The sequence below is a fragment of the Labrus bergylta genome, chromosome 3 (assembly GCF_963930695.1).
Source record: "Labrus bergylta chromosome 3, fLabBer1.1, whole genome shotgun sequence".
In the NCBI taxonomy this organism is placed as follows: Eukaryota; Metazoa; Chordata; class Actinopteri; order Labriformes; family Labridae; genus Labrus; species Labrus bergylta.
In genome coordinates, this window is record NC_089197.1 from 1,468,287 (window position 1) to 1,480,309 (window position 12,023).

The window sequence follows — 12,023 nt, forward strand, 5'->3', positions numbered from 1 at the left end:
CTGCCAATTTCCACCTAGCGCCCACTACAGCGCCGCTCGCTGCAACTCTACTCTGCTTGTATTTCAACAACACGTGTGGCAGTCCATCTCCGGAGCGTGCCAGCAGCACCAGTACGCTATGCTCCTTTTTAAACATGCTTTAAGACTATTTTCAGTCCCATCGATGGCGGTCTCCATGCTGGAAATGCTGTCTCAGTGTAACTTTCAGTCAACCTAACGACAGGCTGAGAGCTGGAGCTGAGGCGGGTTTTAAACCTCCTGACAAACCGTTACACCGCGCCCACCTGTCAATCAGGTCAGCTACACGCCTTATTGTGAATAACTCTTATCCTTCATCAAATCAAAACTGATGAGTCATCAAAACATTCACCCCCCGTACAGTGTGTGTCCATCCAGACATGAGCTAATCACACCTATTTGGTTTTTTGAACCAGGCTGTAAACATGTTCATCTCTGCTGTAAAAACAGGCTGTTTAGAATGGGTGTGTATGTGACTTCCTGTGCTTCTGCAGCCAGCCTCTAGTGGACACTCCAGGAACTGCAGGATTTTTTTTTGCACTTCAGCATCAGCTTCAGTTTTCAACTCCGGAGGTTACTGTAGGTTCACAGTCAACACTTTTTATGTATAATCTGTGAGGAGAGGTCGCAGCCTGAAGGTTACGTGATGAATTAATAAAAGTGGACGCCGTGTGCATCGGGCCCAGAGATGAAATATGAATGAATGCAGTCTTAACAATCTCAGTGCTGCATGTCCCTGTATACACACACACACACACACACACACACCACACACACACACACACACACACACACACACACACACACACACACACACACACACACACACACACACACACACACACACACACACACACACACACACAGAAAATATGTGCTTCAGTCTCCACTGGGCAGCACAATATGGAGCATCTTTCTGACAGTAAAAGCTCTAAACATTTGATGTCCATGCTCTTTAGGATGTGTTACTGATGGAGGTTGTCTTGTATTGAAAACAGCTGTTCACCGCTGGCCAAACTGTTACTGCAGCCGGTGCAATGAGCACATTAATAAGCACCAGACAACTTCCTGATACGACTGATAAACATTACAGTTCATACAGTAGAAGTGATCTATCTCCACGGGTTTTATAAACGCTCTCAGTCATAAGCGGGGAACAGATGGGTGTTATGAGCCCATCCCTCACCGGTGGACACTTTCCAACGATTACTCTTTAACTCTACTTTTAAAGATCGATGCTACACGAGCATTTTAAAAGGCAATTCAAAAATATAGTCCCAACAGGCAAAGTATATATTTAGATCAGAGGAGATGTCGTCAGCAGGATGAAACAGCCCTGCAGGAACACCAGATATTAAAGCAGGATGGACACATACTGTAGGACATGATTTTTATTCCATGTAACATATGAGGTCACATAAGCTTTATGTTTTCTACTCGCCCTCACTCCGACGGCCGTTACATAACGTGCACTCTTTAACGCTGGGGAGTTTGTTTGAAAGAAGAAGGAGGAAGGAGCAGACTCTGTGCCCGGGGATGTTGGCCCGGGTCTGTCATGTTTGCGGAGGAAGACTCGATGCATGAATACTGGAGACATATGCTCTGCCCAGTTCAACCATATGCCCGTTCTGCTGCCGCCGTTTCCCAACAAAGTGCATCGCTTTAGCACAACAAGTCTGCGTCTGGCGTGCCCGCTTCAGCGGTATTAATGTGGACAGTGTGTGTGGAGACTTGAAGCAGAGGCTGTGAGGCAGAGGTTAAATAGAAAACTCACTTTAGATCTGCAACAATATTGTATTCTCATGACTTCAGACGGTTCATTCATGATCCTCAAACATAGATAATATACTTTGAGGATTATGGTTGAGCTGGTGAACTTTCTCTCACTGGGTCTGCTCCATCGTCCCCTCTGAGCCTCTGTGCTGGTGACTGTGTCTGCAGAGACTCTGTCCTCTGACTGCATTTTACTGTTCTGCTTTGTTCTGGTTGACTCGGGACGTTTCTGGGCGGAGCTTGAGTGTTTCCTCCAGCCAATGACAGCGCAGCAGGTGAATTTAGGAGTGGATACTATTCAGGGATTGGACGATCCATGCCTTCTATTTTATTTCTAACCGCAGACGTCTTTGATGATCTTATTTGTTTCAGCACGGTTGTTGACTGAACCTCGGCTACACTGTTAACTTTCCCTCATTGTGTTTTTGGAGGAAGTCAATGAATCAATGAAAACAAAAAAGTTGCACAAAGCCTAAACAACAGACTTAAATAACAGACTTGATATTGGACAATGAATCGGCAGCATTCAGCAACAAATTAAATCAGACAAATTACCATTTCAACCATTTTTATGATCTTACTTAAAGGCTTTATATGTGATGTTTTGATCCAGCAGATGTCGCCCTTGAGCACCAGCATGAAACCAAAACAACTGGTGCTGCATTGTTGTGTTAGCATGCTAATGCTAGCGATCTTTATTATGCTGGTATCTTCACACTGCATGTAAATTTACCTGAAATGAGCGTGATCTAGAAACACAGTTAAGCAGTGAGTACAGTATGTTATTCTTCTTTTCTCTAGTCCCTCAATTAAACAACTTTTATACACGAGGGGAGGAGTCAGCCGGCCGTCCTGGCGATGTAAACAAAGTGAAGATAGGACTCTGAAAACTCTGAAAACATCACAGACAGTGGGACTCGGGTGTTACACCCATTGTAGACAGTCATGACTCACAGAGTTATTTTCAGAGGAGATACTTGATTTCTACATTTAAGTGTGAAAAATCACATATTCAGCCTTTAAGTTGACACTGTGGATAATGCTGAGATTAGGGAGTAAAAACATAAAGAAGGATTTTTACCAATGATTGGACAGGTTCAGGGAATGTCAAACTTAATGTGTCTGTGACTAACGATGCAGCTATGAAGGCTTAGCAGGAAGTCAGGAGCAGGAATATGGATTAAATTGATGCAGCCTTCTCATGAGAGGTGAACCATTGTTCAATCCTTACTTGAACATTGAGGAAAAGAAAACAACTTTTTTTTTTAGATGCAGTGAACTTCCTGACAGACTTGTTGCCTCACCACTTTTTAAGTGTGAGACATCCAGCCCGTCTTATGACAGCTGTGAATCACAAAATGTCCCGCTGCCCCATACAATCTCACAGCTGCTGACACACAGTGTCCCAGCAGTTGTTCCATTATTCAGTGTCTTCGGCGTCGGTCTCCAGACGATATGTCTGCAGAGTCTGTCTCTCTCTCTTGCTCAGGAAGGACTCAAAATACATCATGTAAATCCTCTTTAAAGGCTGGATTTAGTCAGCACAAGGTAAACACACTGGAAATATTTATATTTGTGTGTCTTGTGGACAAGTGGAAACACTCTCACAAAAACCGCGACCCACATTAGTCCATGTGTAGTAAACCTCTGAACCTTTGTGCTGCAGACGTGGATACACTCTCGTTCTATTTCCGAGCTCTCCCCTGGCAGCTGACAAATGCTTTACATGGGAGGCTGAATATTTTCCATCTCAATGGTACACATTCACATCCCTCTATCATGTAAAGCTGTTTTCTATCAAATGCAGCCCTGAAATTGAGTATGCATGAGCACTGCACGCACTGCCAAACACTTGGCAGAAAATCCTTTTCATATTCTGAAGGGATGCGATTCTCTGAGTGTCCCATGGCTGCGTGCACAAATGCCCACCCCTTGGCTTTTTTTGCTGCTGGATGAAGTGCCAAGGGTATAATGCTTTTTCTGCAGGGTGTCACTGCTGTGTCAGCCAGTAGGGGGCACTGTGACTATGTGACAGCCCCTGCTGCCTGTTGATTCCCCCTCCTGCAGGGATGAGTGGAGTGGCCTCAGCTACATTATATCTGTCTTCTCTCAGGAGCTTTCTCTGCTGGGAGAAAATCACTGTGTTTGCTGATGATAATGCAATTAATTAAAGAGCCAATCATTTCAGCCCGGCACGTCTAAATCTGAATGGAAGTTGTGACATATTGCTTGTGTGTTGTACATGCTGACGCTTGTGCTCTGTCTCTGCTCATCATCTGCAGACTTATTTTTTGTTTTTTCACCGGCTGACCACTGTAATGCAAATAATGTTTTCTTATTAATTTTGTTATTCAAGGTGCTGCACAGCAAGGCAGGAGGAGAAACATAAAAAACAAAACCCTCCCCTGTTGTCTTTCTGCAAGCTACTTTTAAATTCAATTTGCCTTCCTTTTTGAGAGTATTCTGCAGGGTTTAGTGTATGTCTGTGTGTGTGTGTGTGTGTGTGTGTGTGTGTTGGAGCCGGGGGGGCAGCTCTGGAGATGAGATCCTGTTCCCCTGCTACATGAAGGCCTCTGCTGCCATTAGTGTTGCAGAGGAGTTAGGAGGTTGCTGGCATAATGCACAGGCTTCCTGGAAAAAGGGACATACAAAAAGAACACACGGGATATAAAGGATGCAGAGGATGAAGGCGGAGCCTCTAACCAGCGTCCTGGGCTTTAGCGGGCAGGAGCAGTGAATGAGTGAAGACAGTTAGGTCTCAGATCTCCTGCAGGGCTCCCTCTCCTGCACTCTGCAAAGCTCCTGTACAAGATGGATAGCATGACAACGCCAGGGTAAAAGGGAGGTGGTGTAACATGTGTGTTCACATCACAGGAATGTGTGTGTGTGTGCGTGTGCGTGTTGACAGGCTCTCTTGGAATGATGAGGTTCACTGGCATGAGATCCAGTCTGTGAACGTTATTGCACAGCTTACTGGTGAAGCTGCAATGCTTCTGTGATGTCAGGAGAGAGAGAGAGAGAGAGAGAGAGAGAGAGAGAGAGAGAGAGAGAGAGAGAGAGAGAAGGGAGAGCGAGAGGGAGGGAGAGAGACAGAGAAAGAGAGAGAGAAAGAGAGCGAGAGAGTGGAAGAGAGAGAGAGAGAGAGGGAGAGAGAGACAGAGAGAGAGACAGAGAGAGAGGGTGAGAGAGAGAGAAAGTGAAAAAGAGAGAGAGAGAGGGAGAGAGAGAGAAAAAGAGAGGGAGAGAGAGACAGAGAGAGAGACAGAGAGAGAGGGGGAGAGAGAGAGAAAGTGAAAAAGAGAGAGAGAAGGGAGAGAGAGAGGGAGGGAGAGAGACAGAGAAAGAGAGAGAGAAAGAGAGCGAGAGAGTGGAAGAGAGAGAGAGAGAGAGAGAGAGAGACAGACAGAGAGACAGAGAGAGAGACAGAGAGAGAGAGAAAACGAGAGAGAGAGAGAGAGAGTGGAAGAGAGATAGAGAGAGAGAGAGAGAGACAGACAGAGAGACAGAGAGAGAGGGAGAGAGAGAGAAAAAGAGAGAGAGAGAGAGAGAGTGGAAGAGGGAATAGTAATACCATCAGCTTTCAAAATGCTGCCGGGGTTTTTTCTATTTTTCTTGCCTTCCAGCGAGCGTAAAGGGAGAAAAGTAATGTAAGCTACTCTTGCACAACCTAAAATATGAACTTGGCGTGTGCATGATTTTTCCTCTCGCTGCACCCACAGGGATCCGGTCCGCTGAAGCAAAGTGCAAGCTGTTTGTAAAGCATGCACGGTCGAGCTGCAGTGTAAAAACAATAAAATGTATCTCTGATTCACTGATTAACCACGAGCTATAAATACTCGCTGCTGCTGCTGCTCGATGCGTATTTACCATTTACACTAAGAACAACGAGCCGGGGATGTGCAGCAGCTGCAGGCTCGTTTGTGGGAGAGAGCATGACTTCTTTGTGGGTGTGTATGCACCAACAGCTACTTCCTGATGTTTGGGTTGCACTCATCAGGAATCATGGTGCTCGTTGTCTTGGTAACTCCGCCGTCAGCTCATCTGTTCTAAGTCTATGAGAGAGACTTTCTATCAGCTGGGGGGGCTTCTGAGACAAAGTGTGCATGTTCCTGTTGCAAAATATAAAAAAACTGCTCTCCTGTCACGGACATCGGGTTGATGAAACAGGAAGGCCACCTGGGACCGCCCTTATCCTGTGACTTCACCCCTCAATGAATCTCCCTCGGTTACTGTTGCTACTTCAACCTTTTCCATTCCAGCAAAAACAAATATACAGTTTGAAAAAAAAGATAAATGTGACGATGGGATTTTTTAAATTCTGCAACCATCCTGCATGTCACACAGAGGTAGACTGAGACTGCTGCTATATTTCCAGCTAATGGCCGTCGGTTGTAAAAAGCTAGCTCGTTTCATATCTGAGCTAATACGAGCGCTGTGAGTGTCTGTAGAATGACACAGGATCGTTAATGTTTCAAGCTGAATTATTTAAATGCGAGCCCCTTAGAGGGTTTTTAAATATGCATGTGGCAAGAGATTGTTCTCCAGAGCTCCTGTGAGGAGGAGTTTTTAGCTGCTGTTATTCTGCAGACCTGATCCCTCTGGATGACCTACAAAGGCAGCGAGACCGTCAGCGAGAAGCGTGAACATTTATTTTTATTTTTTTATGTCTGTTAGCGCCACTACTTGAGGAGGTGATCAGAAGCCTTTCTTCACATTTTACACCTGAAAAGATTCACAGTGAGTTTGTTTAAAGAAAGCAGAAAGATAGAGGTGCACCACCTGGTCCACAGGGGGCGCCAAAATCAACACAAAATTAAATTAAAGTTCCTCACGTCAGCATTGATCAGATGCTGAACTTTGCTTAGTTTGGCTTGTAGAAGGTAGAAGTAAGCAAAAGCATATTAAGATCATAGTTCATGTTCAACAGCTTCGTTCAACTTTTCAGAAAGGCGATGTGGACGTCACCGGCCCTCATCCTCCTCACTCCCTCCTCCACTCTGATGTTAGCCGGTTACCTTCCCAGAGCTATCAGCTCTGCGGTCATAGAGGCCACAGTAGCGGGGGTCTACATAGGAGCTGCCCCCTCACCTCAAAACGTTATATTTGCATCATTTTAACAGTAAAAGTAGCGTTTGTATTTTCACCAGTACTAGAAGTCATGCCGTCGGGATTTCTAAATACCTTGATACCATCCAAGCCTAGTTCAAATTCATAAGTCCTTTGTGTGAACGCGAATGGAGGGGTTGGAGGTGTGTCTCTGGAGGAGAGCGGAGGCTTCAGTAAGGAGGAGGCGTGGCCTAACAGCAGTTTGTTTTGGTTTCATGCTGGTGCTCAAAGGCGACATCAACTGGATCAGAAAATCACAAATTCTTCCTTTTAGAGACAGAATTTGAATAAAAAGAAAACGTTTATCTTTTCTTTATCAGCTCAAATATTTTCTCAGGAAAAGTGAGAAATCAGAAACTGTTCAGGACTCAGAGCGCTATACGAGGGGACATGTCAACTGAGACGGCATGAAGGGAAACCTTTGAAAATAATGTGTGAAGAAAACAGTCCCGCAACATTTTCACAGCTGATTTAGGCTCAGCAGCTTTATCGTGTGTGCAGCGACATGTTGTTTTTTATCGACTCACATGTAGGAAATATCTTCTCTGGTGGAGAAATTTCAACTGTGAAGACTTGAACCCCTTCAGTGCTCGACGGGGGCGACATACTAAAACAGTACAGGGAGAGCAAATGAGCTGTTGTCTGGTTTTAACTGAGCATTGTTGTGAAGGGAACGCTCTAATATTGTATTTTTCGAGTACACAGACCGAACTGACCAACCAACAAAAAAGAAAGTATTGGCAGATCTATTTCTGCGGCTGAGGTAACAAGGGAACTGTTTCCTGTTTTTGTTTCTTACTATAACATGCACACTATGCGGCGTCTTGCTCTCCAACCGATGTGAAAATGGAAAAACTTTCTGGTTTTTCCGCGGCTGATGTCTGACAGGCTGCAGGAGTAAACATGTGGAGAAAAAAAAGATGCTTGAAGTGTGTTTGCATTCATCTCTTGTGTCAGTGAGAAATTCTCAAATAGTCATCGCAGCAAACATGCACAAATATGTGTTTCGCTCTTGATTAAACAGCACAGATTTACTCATTTGTTTTAATTTCTCTGCTACTCAAACAGAAGAAGCTCTGCTCCGAGAAGTGTGCCTTCTGCAGCAGCATGTGGAAGTGACTTTTCAGCAAGGAGAAAATAATGTCTAATAACTCCGAGTGAATATCTGGCCCGTAATGAACAATGGCGGAACAGACTTAGACTATATTGTCATTCAAGTTGTACCTTACAGTACAGATCAAAAGGACATTTCCTTGCGGTAGGCTCGTCATAGTGCAGGAATAAAAAACAGCAGCAGGTATTATTATGCCTTTTGAGTAACCGTGCAATAACAGAAACAGTTTAAGGTTTCAGTATATTTGCACCACCACAGCAGAGGAGCTGCTTGTCAACAGGCAAGGCAGGGAACTGCTTGGTGGCCCCTGGCCGGTAGAGCCCCCCCTTCCCGAGGGCTGACCATCTTTAAATCACAGCACTGGCTCAGAAGTGTGCAACTTTTGCAATGACAGTAGGAAACCTCCCCAAAGAGGGCCCCATCTGACAGCAATCACTCTAATAGGCAAGGCAAGGCAAGTTTATTTATGTCGCACATTTCAACAACAAGGCAATTCAAAGTGCTTCACACAAGACATCAAAAGCATCATGACAGAGGAAAGAAAAGAAACATTCAAATAGAAAATGTAAAAATCACTGGAATTATTAAATCTGAAAATATGTTCAAATGAAAATAATTCAAATTAAATTACTTGAAATAAATAAAGTAAAAATATAAAAAGAGTTAAAAGTTACAGTGCAGAGTTAAAGTTTAAAATCTTATTAAAGCTGTTTTCTGGGAGTTTTTTCCAGATATAGTGCTGCTAAGTGTCACATGCATTATTCCTGTGAAAACCAAAAGTTTGTCAAAGTTAATGAAGAAAATTGAGGAGGAGTTATGCATCTGCCATCCAAGACATTGGATCATTAATTACGTTTCTGACACCAGCAAAATAGAAGGATAAAGTGCCCCCTCCTGATAACGGTTACTATTATTCATGACATATAGCCTATGGGATGAACGCTAGTTGGAGGGTCCCCTGTAAATGTTTGCCCTGCGCCCGAACAGACTCTAGAATCGCCCCTGTGCACCAGCCCAGATCAGTCCCACATGAAAGACACTTCCTTGGGTCCTAGAGGCTTTCAGGGCGCTGCACTGTTTCAGAGGTTGGGAAGTTTGGCATGTTCGATTTTAGGGGCTGCATCCATCAGAGGACAGATTACATCACAGTGGAGCGTCAAAGGTTGTTCCATTTCAAAGTCTTCTTCAAATGAAGCGGACACATTCAAACTGAGTTTAGTTTTTAGTTGAGTTTATTTGCACATTTTTTGAAAGAAGAGTCAAACAGAAAACTAAAACAAATAAAAAATAAAACACATGTGCAGGTGAGGTAGAAACCCACAAGGGCTTATCTCAAAACCTCACTTTAAGAAATTAAGCAAAGTTAAAATAAAATAGAGTAAAAATAACTAAATGGACGTTTCATTCAAACCTTCATAAACCATCAAGGTTTCCCTCATGTACAACGTCGTCAAGTTACAAAAAAAATAGCACAAATAAAACAACAAAGACGAGTCGGAACGATTCTCAGTAAAAGGGTCTCAGGGGTCTTAATTTGTCCAAGTTAAACACGAGTGTCCATCTTCAGACGTGTTGTGAATTATTCCACATTTTTGAAACGAAAGAGATAAATCTCGATTTTCCAAATTCAGAGAAAAACCCATTGGATTTTAACAATTGACAGTCAGGAAAAGTAAATTTCCTCGGTTAAAATCCTCCACTAACATCGAGAGGATAAAGCCTGTAACCATGACAACCAGCTACCCCAATACTCTTGACTATAAAACATTTGATCCGGCGCCAAAACAGCGTTAAAAAAAACAGAGAAAAAGGCAAAAATACAAGAGTGTGTGCATGAGTCGAAGAACTATAAATCCCACAATGCATTGAGAATGATTTCTTCTTCTAAATTGTAACTTTAGTCGTTATCGTGTTTATACTGTTAATACAAGTGTTGTACTGTTTGTAACACACATCTGGTGAAATTTGACAGTCTCAGAGGTCGGTCCCATCAAGGACTTTGAAAAAAAGTTGCAGCTGTGATGTGTTCTTAGTGACCTTACTGAAGAAGGCAGTTCTTACAAAAACATGTTTTAAATGTAGAAGAAGAAGAATTTGTATTGATGGAAACAAATCCGAATGTTTGCAGAGATCTATGAAAAACTTTTAAATAATCTACTAATTAACAATTATTTTTTCGTCCAACTTATTCTTGCTCTGACGATTTTTAATTACTCTTGAGGTCAGCGCAGATTTTGATTGGTTTATCGACTGAAAAACAAGCATCAAGGGACGGTTAAATTTGCACCTTACACTTTTCAACAAGAATAATCCCAAAGACATTGATTAATGGAGTTAATGAGTCTCCACAAACACGCTGCTGTAGTTTGGATTTGAAATCTTTGAGAAAGAAAAATGGACGCTCTGAAGCCTCCGCAGAACGAGCAGCCAGTGTAGTGTTTAGATACCAAACATAAAACATGAGAGAGGGTCGTTCTCAGCTTTATGCTTCAGGGAATGGAGGAAACTGAAGAGTCACACAGGATGCAGGAAGTAGTTGAAATGTAAAGACAATATAAAACCCTAGAGTAAGAATCAAAATGTCAGCTGTCCTTTTCTTCCTCTGGCTGCTCCTGCCTCGTTCATCTCTCTTAAAGAGCTCCGCCCTCTTTGATGTCATCAATGTATTGCACACGAGAATCTAAAGCCGCTTACAGACCGCGGTTCTGCAACAGCGCCACAACGAGGTTCCCTCATCATTACGCCTTTGTAGTTATACAATGCATCCGTAACAGCCATGGATAGGCTTCCAAACCTGTCCTTCAGAAACCAATGGGTGACCTCACTCAGCTTTTGTAATATTTACAGTCTATGGTTTTAACCCTCCATCCGAGGCTCTTCTAAGTCTTGTATGGCCTCGCTCTCGCTGGACATTAGAGATCTTTAAACTAATGTGAGGGTTAAGTACGATGCAGAAGCATCATGTGGTGCTTTGTTTTCATCTTTGGGTTGCAAAGGTCAATATACTCTATACAATCATACAGTTCTGGATGTCTGTAATGCACAGCTCCTCCTGAGAATTCAATGGCTTAGTGTGCGAGCAGTTTCTCTGGAAATTGCGGCTGAGAAAGCTCAACTTGGCAGCTCCGGCTTGTAGTATCTTTTAGCTCTGCAAAGCCGGTGGCAGAAATGGCTTGCAATTTTCCCCATGATGACAGCTGGAGTGACTTCAAGTCTCCTTTGGACAAAACAATTTTCTATAATTAAGAACATTGGGCACCTTGCTAATCCCGGAGCTCTCCAAAGAGACCTGTGAGACTCGTGTAGACCCTCTAAATGACTAAAGAAGCGGCTCCATTATAGATCTATATGTCAATGAAACCCAGGCTCAGCCTTTGACAAACACAAATTGGCAAGCCATTTGGCGGCCTCTTTTCCCTCATTACATATGTATTTATTTCAGCAGCTTCTCTTTTCATGCTGTCTGCTCCTGTCACAGGCTGTGCATTGGTGTGCATCAATAACGGGAACATTTCTGACTTGGTGCTGATAGCAATACAGCAACGAGAGGAGGAAGAGACGGAGACGGGGAGAGAGAGGGAGAGAGAGAGGAGAAAAAAACAGGAAGAGACAGACACTGACAGAGACTGAGCTGAAGGAACAATGAAAATAATATTCTCTATTAGTGAGACAAAAGTGAAAAACCTGCTTGTCTGGCTGGTATCCCGGATATCTAGCACACAGCAGAGCCGGTTCCTCTCAGTCTTGTTGTCTGCACACATCTAATGTGTATCAGAACTAATACCAATGTTTACCCATGTTTCTGAATGGATTAGCATGCTCATAACTTCCTGTTTCTGCAGCCGAGCCCATCGTCAAAAAAATTACTGGAAAGCCAATTTCAGGCAGACAGAGAGGATTACACACCAACACATAAAGACGGAGACACAACTCAAGGCAATACATACGCTGTAATCTGCATGTTGCTCCACAATAAAGTGCATTACTCGACTATAATTAAAGATTTATACAC